The sequence below is a fragment of the Megachile rotundata genome, chromosome 13 (genome assembly GCF_050947335.1).
Source record: "Megachile rotundata isolate GNS110a chromosome 13, iyMegRotu1, whole genome shotgun sequence".
Lineage (NCBI taxonomy): Eukaryota > Metazoa > Arthropoda > Insecta > Hymenoptera > Megachilidae > Megachile > Megachile rotundata.
The window spans coordinates 15,642,270-15,662,673 of NC_134995.1; the positions used below are offsets into that span (position 1 = coordinate 15,642,270).

Below are 20,404 nucleotides of genomic sequence, written 5' to 3' on the forward strand. Positions count from 1 at the left end.
GTAGTAAATCGAACGCAATACAATCGGATAGTTAACGAAAGAAAAGAAGTTCTAGTTAGACGAAGAAATATTTTAATTAAGTTCCGTATCGAACCGAGTGTAAATTACGATAAAGAGAAGGCAAGAAGGTTAATGGTAGTTTCTTAATCGCTGGCTAAATCAGCCGAGAACGATTTAATCCGAACGAAATTCGTATTGGTTACATAATTTTCCGAATAGCGCTAAAAATATCGAGCACCAAGTAACATAACGAAGCTATTTTTGCCACGGCGATGGAGAAACCGGCGAGAAAAATAGAAAACTAGGATGAACGAACGAGAGCCACAGGATGTTCGAATTGATGCCACGAGACTTGGAGAGCGTCACCAGGTATCTATCTCGTTTCGATGAAACTGAAATACGTCGAAGAGAATAAGAAAATAGGAGACACGTATTTGAACCACCCCTTTAATCGAGCCTCGTTCAAAACCGATTTCTTTTATTTTCGCAACAGGCAAAAAATATGAAGTGAACCAAAATTCAAGGATTCTGAGAAAGCTAGTAATCTACCTAAGAATAACTTATTTCTATATAAAATTTATAGCTTTCAAGGTTACTCCCCATCAATATACCAAATTGCGAAAGTCTCAAATTTTTATAAAGTCGAGAAACTTAGATGTACCCAATAAAAAGACTCGAGATTTAAAAAATCGTGAAAGTCCCAAGTTGATGAGACTCGAAGACGAAGACGTATTCGTCAACTAATAATCGAAGAGGGAAGCTTTCGAACGTGGAAATGAAGAAGACTCGTACGCAAATTATTCCTGGTAACAGCTTATTTTGCTCCGGCGTCCAAGTCGGACTTGCTCGAACGAAGCAGACAGCTGTTACCGGAGAACGAGATTCGTGATCATTCAAATTGCAGTTGCGCCTGTAATTTGCACGAATGATTCGACCGTTTCGCGTGTAATCGTCAGCAGCATCATCGCTATTCCAAATTACTTGGATGCGCAACGAAACGCTTACCTGCTTCCCTTATGATCCCGACAATAATTAGCTGCCACGATCGTTTCGGTTCTAATCGTGAGCGTAATTAGTGGGGAATCACGATCGCGGACGTGATTAATACGGGACAAGTAATTAGTGTGACTCTTAACAACACCGATCGCGATTTGTGGACGTAATTAATACACCTCGTTGTCTGGCGCTTGGTTACCTTCGTTTTAACGATATCGTTTTAATTGCTGGTCATTTCTGATTCGTTTAAAATTATAATCGGTTAAGCGATCGTTTATTTTTCTTCTGAAGGACGCACTCGATATATCAGATTTTAGGGATACCTTGAAAAACCTTACCAATATCTGGACACAAGATAAGTAACACAGTTTTGCTTTTACTGCGCAGATTTTTAACCGACGCTGTTTATACAGATGATTCGACAGCATTTGTCTTCCCGCGTAGAATTTACCAGAAAAACAACACAAAGTTGCTAAAATACGTTCGCACTACGATTCGTACGGCTTTACGTGCCAGCGTATAAATAAACGAAAGGAATAAATACGTTCGTGTTTTGTAAGGAAGATCACGCGTTTCGAATTAGCCGCAAAATCGGTGACGATACAAACAGAAGGGGGTGATTTGCGATCGAGGGGAAAAGAATTCTCGATAAAAATTCACACGCTACGTGGACACCGTAAATTTCTCCGGCTCGTATATATCTCGATAAAATACGGAACATCGGCTGAATTTATAGCCAACGTTTCTACGTTCGTCGGAGAACGTTTCTTAAAATAATACGCGAGAGTGCGAACCCGATGACGCGAATGAAACTCGTTTGCGCGGTAATTTGTTTAAATGAGGGATGCTCGAGCACGCGGTTGACGAATCGTTCGAGTAGATGGAATATTCTTGGTCCACGAGTTAGAGCAAATTTCACGTTCAAGCGTTGAGAGATCAAAATTGATTTAACAACCCGAATAAATATGCTTCTACTCGGTGATTCTTGAAATCGATTTTTTAAATCGGAGTTACGTAAAACTTATTATCGTACAAATTGATTCCGTGTAAATCGTAGAGAAATGTCTGGAATATAAAGAGACGAGTTTTTCCTCAACTCGGTTTATGCGATGTATACTTAATTTTATAAATCGTAACTTCGACAATAAATCAATCGAATGGCAGGTACGTGTGGCATTAACTGCTCGTATCTCACACGCCAAATACTTACAAAACGATATTAAAACGCACAGGTTGTAGTAACACGCGTTATTTCCTACTTTAAGTACGCGAATATATAATTATACCCATAATAACGAGCATCAAGTATTTTAATTGAATCTCGTACATAAAAATTTTATCGCGATTCTAGTACCATATTACATCGGTCCGAAACAAGATTACAAAAATAAGAATACGGAAATATGTGATAGATTGGAATCGCAGAAAAAAATGTTCTCCGTCGAGAATTGCAAAGCAGCGATGTTAATTATTCAGAGATCGATGAAAGTGATCGATCAAATCGAACGGATCAGGAGGAAAAAGGGATGCAAAGAGGAATTTAAGGGGACGATATCGGCACACGCCCCCGGTGGATCAGCTTTTAATATTTGCCGGCTGGCGAAACACCGGTAATGGGTTTTTATGGTGGTGGCATGGCTCGGCGGCGTTTCGCGGTGTAAATTGCACGTTGCATCGATTTACGAGGCGAACAGTAATTTCCATGGTCTTCTAGCCGCCGAACGGAGCGTATGCAACGCGCGTTCACCGGCTCGCGATAAATACGCCGGGGGAGAACGTGTTCTAACCAACACGCTAGAAAATTGTCCCTCGTGGAATTATGCTTCCCGTAAGCATCGCATCCAAAATAGGATCAGGAATCACGCTAGAATTACTTACCTTCACGCGATTCTTCTCCGATCTTCTGAACTGATCGTAACTGTACCAAAGTGTCGATTTTAGCAAAATTTCTAGGCAATTGAGTGATTACCAAGATTAGAATAAGTGGGTAGGCGTGAGAATCTATAAGTAGGTAGTATAGCGTGGTACAAGTAGTAACATTGGGTCGTTGATCTCCATCGTAGAACCTCTAAGTTCCACCATCTCAAAGTCCTCAAATGTGAGCAAAACCCGAAAAGTACAAAAAACTACCAAAACCCCAAAGTATAAAAATAGCAGATCCTTCAGCAACACATACGAGCGTAATCGATGCAAATAAAAATGTCGTTTAATTGGTAGGCACCTGTAAAGCGATGAAAAAGAAGGACTCGCGTTTCCTCCCCGATTCCACGCATCGCAATAAACGATTATTACTTTATCCCTCCTGCTGTCGGGAATGAGAATCGTTTGATGAACGCTTCGTGTGAGGCCTAGCATCGCGATTAAAATTGTACGAACAAAACGTGTTCCGCTGTCGACGTGATCATCGCGGATAACAATGGCGGTGAAAAAGATTTTCAAAGAAAGTGCCTCGAGTTCCAGCCGTCATTCTCAGCGAATCGATCGCGGATCGATAAAATCTCGATGATACTTTATAAACGTTTTAAAAGGCATGGATACGCTTTAGTGGCAGATCTAATCGTGATGATCGGTTAGAGGCAAGGAGTGCTTGAAAGAGTCTATTACTAGTACCTTCGGTTAATCTATCGATTATACGGAATTTTTATCTCATAATGTTACTAATATCTAACATTACTCCTGAAGTTCGAGTAAGTGATTTGTATCGTATCAATTATTTTATAGAAACTATAAATTTAGAGATCATATCGAACGTAATTAGAATTCTATAAAGAGTTCGCGACAGGTGAATCTTAAATTAAATCGTAATGGGAATAATTGAAGATGCCTTTCTCGTTTAAGTATTAAATCGTCAAACGAAAAAGTTGAAGCTGTATATTTTACCAGATAATGAAGGTAATCGTTTTTCGAATTAAAGCATAATTAATATTGTCTAAACGATGCTCAAATACCTAAAAAGAGGGCAGAAGAATAATTTGTGGTGTCATTACATCGACGATGCATATTTGCATTTAATCGATGATAGTCCTGCTACCGATCACGTTCGGAAGGACACGATTAATTGTATCGACACCAAGGACACGTATTACAATAATTACCACCTCCGGCTATGTGCACAGCGCGAATCCTAGCCATGTAATTAGCAATACTTTACTGGTAATGCACGAACTTGCCTTTGCTCTGCGGCAGTTGTCCGGTTCTGCAACCGGTCATTTTCATTTCCTCTCGATATATCATAACGAATGACGATACTATATTTACTCATCTTTTATTCCTTATTATTACAATGACTACAAATTTTAAATGAAATGGCTTCACCATATAAAGTCATAAATCGGACAAAGCTTGTACACAACTGAATAACGCATCCTTAGGACGTTATAATCCTAGATCTCCGAATGTTGCGATACGTGAAAATATCGTTAGATCGAGAAATGTGTAGGAATTTAATAAATAACTTTAATTGAACACGATAATAACAATCAAAACTACAAATCCACACGTTAGAACTATAAAATACAATAAACCTTATAACTTTATAATAATTATCGAATTGCTCATTACATTCGCGTTGCCAGTTCCTAAAACCCTCCCTACAAATGTAACGGGGGCTATAGGGTCGAAGAAGGAGGAAGGACGATCGATCGAGGTTCCATGTACGAAAGCACGGTGGAGGAATCACGACTCAATGCACGTCGTCTCGATACGTTCAGCGCGTGGCTCGTGGCGAAAGTAAATCCTTTAATTAACCCGGCGGCCACCGGATCGGTTCTCACACGGGGGCCCGGATCGAATATGGCGGGGGAGCGTCGGCCGATCGGCTGACGAGCACAATGGAAGGGCGGACACATGTCCCGTCATACGAATATGCCTGATTCGTGGCGGTGAATCGCAGGAAGCCTTCCTACGACACGTTCATCGTACACCTCTTCCTGCCTCTGCTCGTTTTGCTTTGCCTGTCTGCCGTCCTATATTTAGAAAGCGGCCATTACGTCCACTTCCCTAATAAATTCACCATAATTGCGAGCGGCCGAGTGTGACGCGCGCTTTTATGCAAATCCACCGGTTTTTGCGACCGGCCTCCGCCATAGAAACCGCTCGTTACACATCGCCGCGGCGTAACTAATTAACACCGTAATTAACGAACTGGACTTTGCTCGATTCCCGATGCTCTTCATCCTTGGAAGTGTGCCGAGATTCGTCCTTCGAACCTGTGTCCATTTTTTCACCGATCTGCCACTAACGGGATATTTCCACATTCGCCGCGAGAAAGTTGCTCTATTTCGCGACAAATTGCCGCGCTTTCTTTTTCTGATCGAGTTTTAGTGATCGATTGCGGTCGAGGGTTACTATTAAACTTTCTCCTTCCACCGAAATATTTTAACGATAGGACGTGAAAATATTTGAACTTATTTTCTTGAAACGTTACCGATGTTCGGGATCGGTATCGATAAGAGGACATGATAGGGAGGTTTCTTGCATTATGGTACTCTTGAAAATTATATGTTTTCTTTCAGTACGATTCGTTGTTCTCAGTGGAAGCAATTCTGCACGATGACGCGGCAATTTCTATTGACCGGAAGGGAAGCTATATCATTCGGTTAATTATAGGAAAAGATTGCTGTGTGATTTGTTTAAATAAAAATTTATATGTGCGTATGCATAATAAGAAAACTTAAAACAATAGTGTAGTCTCGGTATAGATAGTTATTTCAACAGAAGCAATTCGATATCTGACAGCAAATCATTATGCATAATTCTCATCAAAGATAATTGATGCATATTCGTGTCAGAGTAATTCCAATTTTATTCCTATTAGAATAATATAAATTTTTATAAGCTTAATATAAGCGATCCAATTACGGTAGAAGAACAGTTATACGCAATAAAAAATAATAGCAGAGAACAAGGTCGTTAACCGAATTTTGTATAATTTTCATGGCCGACAAGAATCGAAGAACAAAAGTTTTGGCAATCGATACACTCGCAATGGAGTTTCGAAATCTCGAGTCTGAACGCTCACGCGCAAAGAAGAGTCGCGAGGAATAATTAATTAGCGGCAGTCGTTTCGGCAATCAAAAACAAAGATGGACGTTTGTATCCGTCGACTAGTAAGAACGTCCCATGCATCTCAATTAATATCCACCTTCCTGCGTTGAAACTTTAACTAGAAACATCCTAACTATATCATATAATCCCCTTCGTATACTACGAAATTGCACTGTTAATCTTATGTGACGTCCACTTAAAATTTATGGCGATATATAAATTATATCTGCAACGATTTCGATAAAAGACAAGATTTATAAATATTTATGTTCGAATATATATGATAATATTATTGAATTATTTGATCCGTTTAAAAGATTGTCCCTCGGATTATGTTCATAACTATGGTCATGAAAATGAAGTGTGCGGGTTCTTCACACTCACCTTGACTCGATAATAGTTAATTAATGTAAATTACATGCAACATATAATGTAAACGACACTTAACGATGTGTTGCTATTTAGAGTATGCCATTGTTTTATTATTTCAAATATATTACTCGATCAATTCTAACGTGACTCGTGGCAAAAGTACAATAAGAAGATTCTAAAGAGTCGTTAAATTTGTCGATCGATCGATTGATCATCGATTATCAAAAGCGTCACGAAATCATCTCGCGAAACGAAGCGAAGCAAAATGGCGACGCATCCGGTAACAACTGATTCCGAATTCTATACGATCGTCGAGCATCGTTGACATCTTGATTTTCGAGTGGCCCTCCGCTCGACCCCTTCCACGAACCGATGAATCCTGATTTCCAATTCGAAGGGGTTGTTAACTTGTCCGACGTGAGGATCCTGCCGATCTTCCACTTGTCGTCGTCGTCGTCGTCAGGCGATCCTTGCGAGATCGTTCGAACCAAGAATGTCCAAGGACGGATTATATTTAGCCAGCTGAGAGACACGGTTCCAAGGATGCAATTTTATATCGATGCATCGATACGAATTTAATTTCCATCGGTGATGAGAGAATCCATCAGCCGACTCGCTGCTGAGGACTGTCTTGACATCCACAGGCTGTCATGCCTCGTGTAATATACTGAATACGAAATTGCTGCAATTTTTTGTCTACATTACAATTTTTAATCTAAACTAGTTTCAATTCTACGTGCTAGCAAAAGAATTTACCACGGTTCGAATTCGACGAATTCGAGTTTTCCGCGCGAAGTCATTAAACTAAAGAAAATCGTGTAGCTACGTTCACTGTAGCTAAATTATCGAGCGGTCATTTGAAAAGTAAATTGGAGAGAGAACAAAAATTTAATTAATTAATCGAGATAAGAGTAATTGAAGCAATTAGGATAATTGCGAAGCTAAAGCCATTATCATCTAACTGAACACGACTGAAGTAGACATTCGTTTGATAAGTTATATAATTGAATCGGCTATCAACGATTTACATTTGCGTAAATTATTTATATTATGTAGTTGCAAAAGCAACATTGAAACGACTGGTTATACAATCAGTGTTCTTAACGCATTAAGATAGCGATTAAAAGTTAGATCGCTACTACGGCTTCGTAATTGAAGTTTTAGTTAAAAATTCATTGTTCAATTAACTTCTTATCAATGTAATTAAGCAAGGAAATCGTGTACCTTGCAAATCGATGCATTTAAAACGCTGTTTTCTCATTACAGATTATACACAGTTGCGAGCGCGCAATAATAATTATACTTAAAGCGAAGTTTCGATAAGCACTTTCTATCAGTAATTTGTTACATAATATTCAATTAACGTGATGCAAAACTTCTTTGCCTCATCGGTTAACATCACGGACTCGCGCCAACCTGGTAATTATTGCCACATTTCCGGCTGACTCGATTAATTCGATAATCAACTTTGTCCTCAAAAATCTTCGCCGATCTTGTACTTGCAACAAATTAAGGATGTTCAAAATTAATCTTCGATCACCGAGCAATTTATATGCACGAAGTTAAGTGATACAAGTGTTAAAATGTAAGGATAATAAAACGTGTAATTAACCAGCCCCGTATAACTTGTTTTCCATAACCTCTTACTGAATTCCTCCCAGAAGGATGAAATGTTCAAACGCTGACAGCAAATTGATTGAAAATTTACATTCTAAAGATTTGAAGATTTATCATGTTTAAATTTGTAAATTCCCCTCAATTAAAACTGGTTGTAAATGAAAAAGATCGTTGGAACGAAAAAGACAAATGACCCAAGTTCTAGTTAAAGAAACTCTGTTTTTTCTAGGTAAAGAATGTTCACTCATAGACAAGCTCGGTAACTGAACTAGTAATTAATCGATTTCGCAGATAGAATCGGTGAGCGAGTTTCACCGGAACGATTCGAGTAAGAACACGTTTTCCCACGATATACCTCTTCTCCGAGATGTAACATCTCTTCCGGACAAGGTGTAGAACACGCGAACAGAAGCCAAGCAACAGGTTGCAATTGCAACTGATTTACGACTCCACCATGTGGAGTATAATCATTGCGTTGGTTGTAGCTCGCGCTGTCAATGAGGTGCTTATCTTAACTCAACGTTCGATTTTATCGCGCAACGTGGACAGAGCAATTACTTCGTTTACAACATTTCAGCTCTGTACGACAGATCTTTTTCCCTGAAACAAAGTCTCGTATTTACTAGACAAAGAAGATAGCTTCTATCTCGAATGAACGATTACTACCGATTATAGTTGCTTATTAACTTTCGTTGATCAAGATATACATGAAAAGGATACAACGGAGGAAACGAGACTCGTGTAATATTTGTAAAACACGCAAACGGATGTTCGGGGTTGAAACTCATTTTTAATTCGACTAGAAATTAATTTCACCTGCGATTTCCTTAATCCGCGATAACTAACTTCCCTTGGAATACAATAGAAATTCAGAACCAATCCTTTTCATTTGTTAAATCGATCGCAACTGCAAAGTCACTGCTGGATATTTACAAATCTGAGAACTGAGGACTCCTATAAAACTTCACATTTACTACATTCTCACACTCTCTGAATTTCCATAACCTCCATAGAATCTTCTTCCTGAACCCGTCCATCTCCATCACTCCATTTTTCATCACTCCACCAGAATTTTTCGCCGCGTCCAATCTTTCGTCGCGTCTAATAAGTGGTTTGAAAAAGAAACGTGGACAGGTGAGTCGGGCAGAAGTAATTATCGCGTCATGGTCGAGTATCAAGCACAGCTGGCCAACGAAACAGAAAGCTTGGGAGACGAGCCGGGTTGATTCGCGTGCGATCGCAATTACGCACGTGCGATTACGTTTACCCACCGTGAGTGAGCACCGGTTTGACCTCCACGAGGCTCAGTGTCAAGTTCAGTGTTAATTAGCGTGAACCGAGTGCCGATACCAGGCTTCACTTTCATCGCTGAACAGCCCCCTCGAACAGATCGCCAGACGATAAGCGCTCTTTTGCGAGCAAGGCTCGAGGTCATCGGGCCATCGGGCTATCACCGTGTATCCTGCTTCAGGGACACTTCATTTTAACGAATATTTCCTTCTTTAATCCCTTGCATTATCGTTTCTCTCCTCTACTTAAAAGGAGTACCTTTTGAAACTTCTTTATATACTTTGTTATCTTTGTGGAAGTTTATAGGACGGTTAAAGAAGTATAGGTGGGACAGTTACTATGATTGTTCATAGGTTTTGTGAGCAACAAGTTTTAATATATTTTAACAGCAAGGTTTTGTGAGGAGCAAATTGTCATATATTTTAGCAGCAACGTTTGTGAGCAACAAGTTTTCATATATTTTAGCAGGAACATTTTGTGAGGAACAAATTTTCATATATTTCAGCAGCAACATAGTGAAAAATAAAAAATGGCTTCCTAGTTCAGTCACTTACAGCCATCACTCCATTATAGGACTGTTTTATTATGTTCTTTAAAGACGATCATTTTAAGATACAGGAAAATTGATAATGTTCTATATTACTTAAAAGCGATGAAAAGTTTGAAGGAAACTTGTGGAGCAAAGCGTGAAACTCAACACTCTATTTTAAAGAATGTAGGATCCTGAAGGATCTTCGATCTGCAGGAAAACGACAAGCTGGTGCTAGAACACTCGAACGAAATGTATCCGGGCGATGACAAGTAGCTGACGATCACCATGTTGCGACAGTTTTATACCTTCGTCGTGTTTTCCTACCAGTCCCCATATTATTTCCGATTTCTATAAGTTATTTCGTGAGCGTTCCACCTTCTGGAAGAAGAACAACATTTTTTCTAACTTCCTCTTTTTCTAATAGAAGGAATAATTTTTATATTCTGTTAGAATTTTTATGTAAATTCGAGTTTCGGAATTCTGTGGGGGTGAATATTTTTTCTTCGGTCGAGGGTGTTCCGGTACTTTTTGGAAAGATTACACGACCCGGTTTTCCGGCCCGGTGCAGAATCCCGGTTAACAGTTGGTTGGTCGAGTGTCCTCTTATGGGAAAGATTTTCTTCCGGAATGTTTCCACGCGCAGGAACACGACACGCCTACGAAATCCCACGGTCAGAAGCGTGAAAATTGAGCAAAACTTCGTCCTCTCATTTATCACTTTCAAAACTGTTTCCATAATCAGGAAAAAATAAAACGAAAAAACCTAATAATTCGAATCGATAATCAGCCTATATAGTATGCCACTTATCTTCACGATCTTAATTAACCCGGTGAATTGTACCTTCTTAACTAATTACAAGAGAATAAATTAAAACGGTAATTCCGCCTATAACCGAGAAATTATTAAGCCATTCGAAATTGAAAAAAAAGAGAGGCTGTATCAATTATTTTGCAACGATTGACTAGTAATACGAGAAACGAGAGATGAAAGCAAAATGGAAGAGAAACGATGAACACGTAAAATGCAAGGCCGCGGTTGAATAGACTTTTTTTCCGAGCAAGACACGTTACGTCTCTTCAGGAGTATCCTCACGAAGGCTCAAGGACACTCTCAGGCTCTCCACGATCACGAGAAAACCTGGAGGCAGCTTTGTCAGGGGAGGATTCAACCGGAAGCGATGTATCTTCGGATATGACTCCTGCATCGCAATAAGACACCAAAACTTTGACTCAATATTCAGCTGGTCTGGTTCCTCTCTTGCGATGAATTTTAAATTTTGGACCTTGCGGCAAATGCATTGCAAATAATAGCGGTATTGCTTTAATCGGTGTCGGTACCTTTAACTAGAATAATTGCCTGTTACAATTATTTAATCTTTGTATATCATGGTTAGGTTTAACATTTCATGTATAGGGTTTGACACCATCAAAGTTAAATGTATGTTCCATGTAATTTAATACATACACCCTGATGAATACAAGGATCACTTTGACACATATAAAATAATAAAAATTGAAGACAAAAATGAAAGATGAAACGAAAGACACGAGTAAGTCTACGGTTGTTGACCGTTGCACGTCGACGAGCGAGCGAGCCGACATAAAGGCCCCAGCCCCGCGAGTCACATCTCCGTGCGTGGCTTCCGGTCATCCTCGTTGCTTCCTTCCATCGCTAATGACCCGTTCCAGCCGTGGCGATCGTGTCCTCCTTCAGGTGGATCGCATACGACTATCCCACGAGAAAAGCATGCAACGTCTACACTCTGTGCGCACATGCGCGGATCACATATTGGTCCAGGAAGCGATTTCACGCTCAAACGGCTGACACACAGCTTTTCCAGACCGAGCAGATTTTCAATTTCAATTTCAATTTCGTTCCTTTGAGTTTGACCCGTGACCACAGACGCGGTTTCATTTTCTCTTTATTCGGTTTGTTTCATGTTGCGGACGGGAAGTTTGTCGAGGATCCTTCTGGCTTTTTTGATGAATCGGGGTTGCCTGTTTGAAGAGGGAAAACATATTTCACGGTTGGAATTTTTGATGGAACTGCACTTCGAGGTTTGGAGAGTTTTAATAGGTTTCACGAAAGTTACGAATATTTTAATTTTTATGTTTCAACCCCAATTCTTCAAATTTCCGGATCATAATTTGTAAGGATTTTCGGAAGGAAAATAAGCAATGTACACAGCTTCGTGGAAAGCTAGTTGTCGAATTTCGACGATGCCGCGTATTATGACAGGGTTTACGGGTTCGCTAAAAAGAGTCCGTAAGCTTTTTCGCCAACTCGATACCTGGAAACGCTGTTTAGTCTGTTACGGGCTCTTCAAAGGGAATATACCGTATATATGTTTCGATTCGAGAGTTAATAATAAACGGTCTCGGCAAAAGCGCCGGAAGAAGTTGCACCAGAATCTTTCGGCTTCTTTTTACGCCGATCCTTCCGTTTATGTATTCAAATGAATTTCGACGTTGCTAAACGGAATTTATTGATTTACTTACACCTCGCGCTATTCCGCAAGCTGAACTTAATTTTAGATACCTGGACTGTGATGTAAACTTTGGTTACGCAATTTACATCTTGGTGTAAATGATAAAATCAAAATTCATAAAAAATCTCGCTTATATACGAAATCATGATAAGATTTTATGCAACAGTTTCGTTCATGGTGTTTTCTTTTGATTGTCTTTCGGCGGCGTCCAGTCGCGTCGTTTTAGCAAAATGTCAGTGAACTAGAAGCCTCTTCTGTCTGGTGGCCAGCAATCAGCCACGATTTCATGGCTCATTAAATCGTAGCCGACAGTATGATCATTGTCATCCTCGGTTACTCGCGTCGGCACGTGCGCCAATCAATCTCGCGAAAATAGACGAGGCTCGAGATTCCCCAGCCGGTGGTGAAAACTCAACTTCGATCGTTACTAGCAATTTATAACAACCGACTAACTTATTTATAAAAAGTATCCTTATAAAAAATGGAAAAAAGCACACCACAAAGGGTAAGTAGAATAATAAGGAGAAATGAAGGCAAATGAAGAGAATTTACGACGTCGGTCACGAATGACCCCCACGATGTTTATCGCGCTAAAGATACAGTTAATTAATTTCCGATACATCACGATTGGGTGGCTAATCGGTTTCGCTTGTTGAAATTCCAGCGGGGAAAATGAATATCCAGCGAAATCTCTCAAGTGGCAAGCATCGCGTAAACTTAATCATTGAGATCGCGACTAATTAACGGGGAAACCTGTTTCGAGGCTAAGTCCATGATCTTAATTACGGAAGACCTCGCGTGGTTGTGCGTCAAATACAGGGGAAGAAAAATGCGTTTCTGCGATGCGACAGATCCCCGATTAATGATCATTTAATTGAACACGACAACGAATAAACGAACTTATCGGAAGGCATGTTTCAACTTTTACGGACTGGAAACTTTACCGATCTCAATTATGGAGAACATTGATTTTCTGATGGTTAAAAGGGTAATAGATATATCTATAATTAAGAACGTAGCCTATTATTTCATCGCAGTTTCTTTAGCCGACATGTATGGAATTATAATTATGGGAAGATACGCGTTATCTACTGACAGATCAAATTTAAATATCATAGTGGTTAATCTGATCCCATAATTTCTATCAAGTAAAGAAATTTTTTAATTATCCGTTGAAGTGGAATTAGATGAAAACTTGTGAAAAAGCCCATTAAGTTATTCGATAATCTCGATAAAATCAAGCAACAGGTTCAACGAATCTCGGATCAAAACAGTCGGGAAAATGATCTGGAGCGCAAATACGATGATCGCAGAAGTTCAGAGGAATTCATTGTGAAGCACGTTCTTTGAAACGATCGCAGGATGCAATTAACAGCGGATGTTGAACCACTTGAAAAGCGAATAGAAAAAGAACCGTGCTGGAAATACGCGAACCACTTCGTGGCCACTTCGCCTACGCTCTTCGATAATCGTTTTTAATATCGAACTTCCCATTGAACGCCAATAAAGGCTGCGCAAAAATTCAACTCCATGTACCAATGTGGTCTTTGTTCGCAAGTTTTATAAATTAGATATTAAATTAAAATAGATATTGATTTGGTAAGGCGATACCGAGTTTAAAACTGTTCGAGATTGAATGAATTTTCAGTGGAATCGTAGAACGTGGGTTTTTGCGTTAATACTACTAGCAGCTCCCGCAAGGAATTCAATCAATTTTCCGAGTTATTTTCAGTAACTGGATCCGGTGTTTATTCGTTCGAGCATAGAATCAACTCTGAAATCGAAACGTTTCTCGATAGTTTTGAACACGAGTGCTCTGTAGCCCGAAAACTTCCGTTGTTTCGATTTCTAATCTGGAATCGAACCGTTCGTGAAACTTCGATTATTCGATCCGATATACACGAGTATTTATACAATCATCCTCAGCTATTCTTCAAACATCAAAATTTATCGGTAAAAATAATTGAACCTATTGAACGTAAAAGTGTAATTTGTGTTAGAAATTATTCTCCAATGTGAAGTAGAATTCAGCAAATTACATTCTTTCATAAAATAGAATTCGTATAAAAGAATAATTATGTTCACGAAAATAATAGGAACATAAAACATATCTCTCTCGATATTCATCTTCTCAGTCCGAGTTTTTTAAGTAGAACAGGGTCGCGTTAGGCGTACGCTAGAGCACCGGTACCCCGAACATCGATTATTTTATTTGAAATGAGCGTGGGTGTACGTACACGGATTCCTGAAACCGTGATTCTGTTGGCCCGTTGGAAAAATAAGAACGGTAAAAAGCCACGGGAAGAAGTAACGTCCCAACAGCGTGAGACAATTCATGGTTCTCCCTCGATGACAGTCGAGTAGTCCCATTGAAAGATTTTCCTTTCCTTAGACCCCTCGTTTCCCTCGTGGTTTCCTCGAATGATTTTTCTGAACTTCCAAAAACACCGGTTCGTGGTGGAAAAAATCGAAATATGCTCGACACACTGAGAGAGATACGAGTTGCTCGAAATCCTCCCTTTCTTGGAATATTTACAGATCGTACTTCATTCGACGCTTTCACTCCCGCCATATTTTATGCAATTAATTTACTCTTTAGTGAATTTGTATTGTTAAAAATCACATCGGAAGATATTTAGTATTACACTTTTTTTTAAATTCAAAAGTTATGTTAGGAAATGGGGAGCAAAAATATCTAAGCAGGAAAAGAGGAAGAGGATTCTGCATCCCTTTTTCTTCGCGACTACCGAAAACAGCTGGAAGTCGTAAAGCTGCGGTCAAACAATACCGATGGTGTTAAGATACGTATCAAGTGACGAGAAGGACCTTTTGGCGATTTTTTAGGTCAACTTTCGTCTAATTTATGTTTCAGATTTCCGGACGAGTCCACACACATAAAATGTTGCATATTCTACGCACCGTAATCTTATTCCTTTATTTTATTACAATAGTAATTACAATAGAAAATATTGGATCATATATTTATGGATAATAATAGTATAAGTAGAATGTACATAAATAAATACACGGCAACATACGAGGACTGCTAATGACAGTACACGATTTCGACGTAACTATAACACGTTTCCTCGGTATCATTTTGCCATTTATAGATGCATCACCGCGTTAATTTATAGGGAGAATGTAACGATATCTATCTTTCCTTTTCTCCGAGCAATTTTCAAACGATTTCCGATTTTTAGATAGAACAGATACAGAGAATGCACGTAGAAGATAGGATAGCAATAGCCCTTCCATTCAATATGTCCCAGATAAATCACGAGACACCTACGTCGATCCGTAGCCTGGAATTAGGGGGTAAAAATAAATCGGTGAATCATCGAGGTAAATTATGAGGTTCTTTAACGGGATTAACCAGCGGACAGATGAATTGCGAGCTGCTTTTGCCCGCACGTACCTCGTGCCAGGGCTTAATTAACCATTTTTCTACATTGTTGTAGAAGAGAAACTGGTTCTCGAGGCAATAAAGACTACTCCGGAGAAAGGTGGGCAAGAAGTGTAATTGCCGTTTAAATCGCCACATAATCGAAGACAGCGGCAACCACGATGAAATTTAATTTACTAAGATTAAAATTGTTCGGAACACGACCTACAATTTTGCCAAATCATATACTATATTCACTGAAACGCAATTTCTGCTTTTTTCACCGATATCGAAGGATAATAACATTAACATCTTACTGCTGCTACCTCGAAGGAAAATGCACCATAACGAACCAGAAATTTTAGTCCTATTTATTAAAATGAAAAAACGAAGCTGAAAGGCCGCAACACCCGCCAACACCCTCTTCTATGACATTAGTCCCAAGGTGTAAGCCAGTCATCGCGATTGAACCAGTCATCGTTCCCCTCTATAAATAACCGGCAATACCACGGTTTAGAAAAGGGAGTCGTTGCTGCGGTGTTCGAAAGCATCGGCGAGTAACACGTGTCTAAAACGTGTTCCGCCGAAGAAACGCAGGACGCCGAAGAAAAATAGGGGTTGCTGAATCCGGATTTACCTGCCGCTACTTCCTAACCACCATCAGCTATTTAGCCAAACGATCCAGCTACCCCGTTGTATTTTTCAAGACGCAACGCCACGGGCTGTTCGGTTATTCTTGTGATTACGTACGTTATCGTAACTGTGCTCACAGCGGATCAGACTCGCTATCTTCGAGCCATCGATAGCCATCGCTACGGCTACTGATTTAATAACGAGGGTTTCCCACTGAATAACCGTGCAATCGAGATTCTTTCAACGATGGTTATTACGGTTCTTTGATTTTCAAGAGGCATCAAATCGCTACTGATTTATTGTTATGCTGTAATAACTTTATGGGCAGAATGCGAAGAATTACATAAAATTAAGTATAGTAAATAAATAAAAAATGTGATAGAAATCAAGATTATATATAATTTTCGAGTGCTTACAATTACGTCCCAAGAATGGGGGTTCAATATACGGAAAATGGTCTTGCTCAAATATGTCGTTGATTTTACAGAGACTTGCAGATAGGAAATGGTGGTAAAAATTGGTTGACCGGTAAATGTCCACTAACCTTTCGAACGTGCATCGTCGGTAGCGTCTACTCTGGTAGCGTTGTCCCTGTTAGCATTTCCATTTGCCATTAGCGGCGCAATAAATTCCATGAAGCGTGTTCCATAGTCGGCGGGTCGGCGCGGCGTCGCGTCGTCAGTGGCGCGAAAACTCGTGACGCTGTACGCACGTGCGCGCGCGGCGAACAGAGAGAGGAAACTAACGAACGCGCACGAGAGATGGAGGAGGATGGAACGATTCAAAGTCACGGCAAGAGGGTTTGGTGGGGGATAGCCGAGAGTTTTAGCCGGTGCAGCCTCGAAGGAGACATGGTGGGGCACGGAACGAGAAGCAACGAGGGTTGGCGGAGGGAGCCCGTGTGGACGAGCGGTTATTTCAAGCGACGACTCTTCTGGCACTTCGCCCCGAGCTTTCCTCGAGCGCATCTACCGTTGGTGTCAGTGTCGCGACGGCAGTTGCAGTCAGTCATTTTCGACCGCGAAGGTGTTATCTCGCGAGGGTGCTCGATTCGCAACCCCCAGTGCTGGACCGGCCGACGAGATCGTTGGATTATTCGAAGTGTGACTTTCGGTTGTTCAGTGATAGAGAGTGCGTTCGGGGGTGAAAGGAATTGATTGACGGTACTGTCAAGTGTTCGAAGTCGCCGCGAAGAGGATGGGACCAGTACGGAACGAACAAGAGGATTTATAACGACGCTTAGCTCGCCTGAAATAACAGGAGGAATGCGCGCGCGGTGAATCAGCTTCCTCCGCGGGAGAAGCGAATTTCCTGAGCGGCGCGCCGCGGAGACCACGCGATTCCAGGATCGAGCAGAGAGGATCGTCTTGACTCGGATCGAGTGAGGAAAGCCAGAACCACGGCTCCAGAAAAGGGATCAACAGCTTTTCTCGGAAGGATAGGCGATCGCCGCTGGTGAGTACGATGCTCTGCTGCGCTTCGATCAACGCGCGAAAATTTACTACGCTTCGGGAAAATCGATCTTCTCGCGCAATTTCGCGGGAGACGCTGTTTGTTGATCATCGATGCAGCGATCACGCGGAACGTGTCTTCTTTCGGAACAGGTCTCGCGGCTTTTATTACGATATTTAACGACGCGGAGCTTTCCAATAAAATATATATACGCGCGTATTATCTTGTCGTACAATCTTCTTATCAATTATTTGATTTTAGTACCTTGCTGTTGTATCGGCATAAAAGAATAATTTATTGCTTTACCACTTACTATTTTGCTATTCTATTTAGCATGCTATTTAAATGCCCGGACAGGTACTGTTTAATTAATAAAATACAGCTTGACTACTTAGAGTATGTGCAAAATTACTATTAATACCGAAATATTTCATTTAATATAATTTTATATAATTTCCTTTAATATAAATGCATTTAATATTAATCAGCTTAAAAGATCGATTTTCTACGAAGTTTGAAATGTTTGAAAATCGCTGCATATTTTGAACTTTGCGCCGAAACGAAGATGCGAAGATAACGGGAGGAAGAGAGACAGATTGACGCGCGAAAATCACGTTTCCGGTCCCGAGTACGCATTTCCGGTCCCGGACGCACAATTTCGCGATCGAAACGCGCGAGTATGGGACGAAAATTCGTGCGTCACTCGGACAGCGTTCTATAAATTCAACCGAATGATCCTTGACACTGTTGATTGATCTGCTGAAACGCGTAACGTAATCATCGCTCGAATATTAACGCGTCTTTATTGTAATCTTAATTATTTACGTCTGAAATATTAATCCGGCCTGATCGAAATTTTAAAACGGTGATCCTTGTTCGCTTCCATAAAAGTATACGAGACTTTTACTTCTTTTATTTTTTATAAAATGTCATTTCACAATATCTTTGTATTTTACTTATATGATTAAGAGAAAAATACCTCTATGCTTTGACAAAAGTAAAATTTGCACGCGAAAAATTTATTGTCTGTAAAAATTGATTAATAGCTCCGCTGTTTCTCCGTACGAATCGGTAAACCGTTTCTGCAGAGAGATATTAGTATATGATGGTAGATAGATCGATAACAACCCCGAGGTACATGCAAGTCGATATCGATCCAGACTCCGAGCTGTCGTATGCGAAGAAAGGAAGAAAACGAACAGGTATAGGCGAAAGGTTAGAAAATAAAAGAAAGGAACACGAGCCTGTAAACATTGCGACTATCAGTCTCATGAATATCTCGCGTTTGTCATTTCGACGTACCACTACATGCATTCTTCTTGATCGCGAACGTCATTTATCGCTTTCGCTGATCTACGATCGATGATCGACCGGAAACAAGCCGGCTTTACCTTTGCGTATTCGTCCCGTCATCGATTCATGGTTCACCATAGAAATTCGAGCGGAAAGATATTAACGCATGATAATAGATCCTTTGAACTCTGCGGTACAACATTTCTTCCTTTCTCTGTCTTATTGTATCGCTGTCTGTTACGTGACTGTATACTTTATCGCCGTCGGGGATATTTCTCAATCGACTGGAAAATTTCGTCGCAACGATCTATATTTCGTATTTCATTTGAGAGTTTCCATTTCAAATTTTTCTGAATTAGAAAGTTATCTGAAATTATGTTTAAATTGTATTGTATCGAGACATTGAAAGGTCTAAGCTTGATAATTTCGCAGCTCGATGGTAATAAATAATGGCAATCAGAGATTTGTCGACGATAATTCAAAAAGCCCGGAGGTCCGTAAGATTTCGGTGGTCGTTGTTTGCACGGAAAGTATACGGCAAAATTACCCCAATTCTCGTCGTTTAACCGGGCTACTGGTCTGAACGGTCGACGATAAAGAAGACAGATCGTCGAGCAGCGAGGAAGAAAGAGACAGAAGATACAAGGGGGAAGGATAATTTATTCCGGCTTTATTTAATCTCTTCCCTCGCGTCTCGACGACGCGACTTGCTAAGCTTCTTTAATCCAGATTCCAGATCGACAGAGAAGAGACAGAGAGGCAACATTGATATTTGTTCTAATCTCGATTATTATTATTGTCCACGATGATTTGCAAAGATTGCATTATGTTCTCGCGATCGGAATAGTTATAAGTCGATTAGAGATATGGACAATTTAAATCTAGCGCCGATGCGTGTAAACAGGGTTTAAGGAAGATTAGACGATGTTAGGAACTAATCGATGATCGCGAATAATTGGAAGATAGAAATTACGATTAGGGCGATCAAATTAATAGCGCAGTTTATCACGATTTACGTATAGAGAATCTCTTATCTAATCGACTTGATATTGCAAGTACGCGCGTTTAAAACAATGTATCGGTGCAACAAGTAGCCTTATTTCGAAGGCCTGAAATTCTTCCAAACCCCTTAAAATTGTTTGAAGCAACGTAAAACTTTGGTAAGGACTCGCAATGAAAGGGGTCTTTGATTGGCAGCGAAGGTAGAAGCAAAGGTCGCGATCGCTCGCGATTTTACCGGATTCTATCGCGTTGTAGTAGCGATGCGTCGCTTCCGGTGTTTACACGAGCGGATCGAGC

At 40.3% G+C, this 20,404-nt stretch overlaps 2 protein-coding genes across 4 annotated transcripts in view; one reads left to right on the forward strand and one right to left on the reverse strand.

Annotated features, from left to right (window-relative positions):
- Cog1 (conserved oligomeric Golgi complex subunit 1) overlaps nucleotides 1-17,106 on the reverse strand; it is a 75,237-nt gene extending 58,131 nt beyond the window's left edge. Inside the window, exon 1 of the mRNA XM_076539011.1 lies at nucleotides 16,905-17,106. The gene's annotated coding sequence lies outside the window, so the exon portion shown is untranslated. The remainder of the gene's footprint in view (nucleotides 1-16,904) is intronic.
- Nucleotides 17,107-17,231: 125 nt separating this feature from the next.
- The window catches only part of LOC100874760 (fibroblast growth factor receptor homolog 1), a 49,943-nt gene continuing 46,770 nt past the window's right edge, over nucleotides 17,232-20,404 (forward strand). Inside the window, exon 1 of one of the 3 annotated variants that reach the window (XM_012298043.2) lies at nucleotides 17,232-17,815. The gene's annotated coding sequence lies outside the window, so the exon portion shown is untranslated. The remainder of the gene's footprint in view (nucleotides 17,816-20,404) is intronic. The other 2 variants (XM_012298041.2, XM_012298044.2) reach the window with 2 other exon arrangements.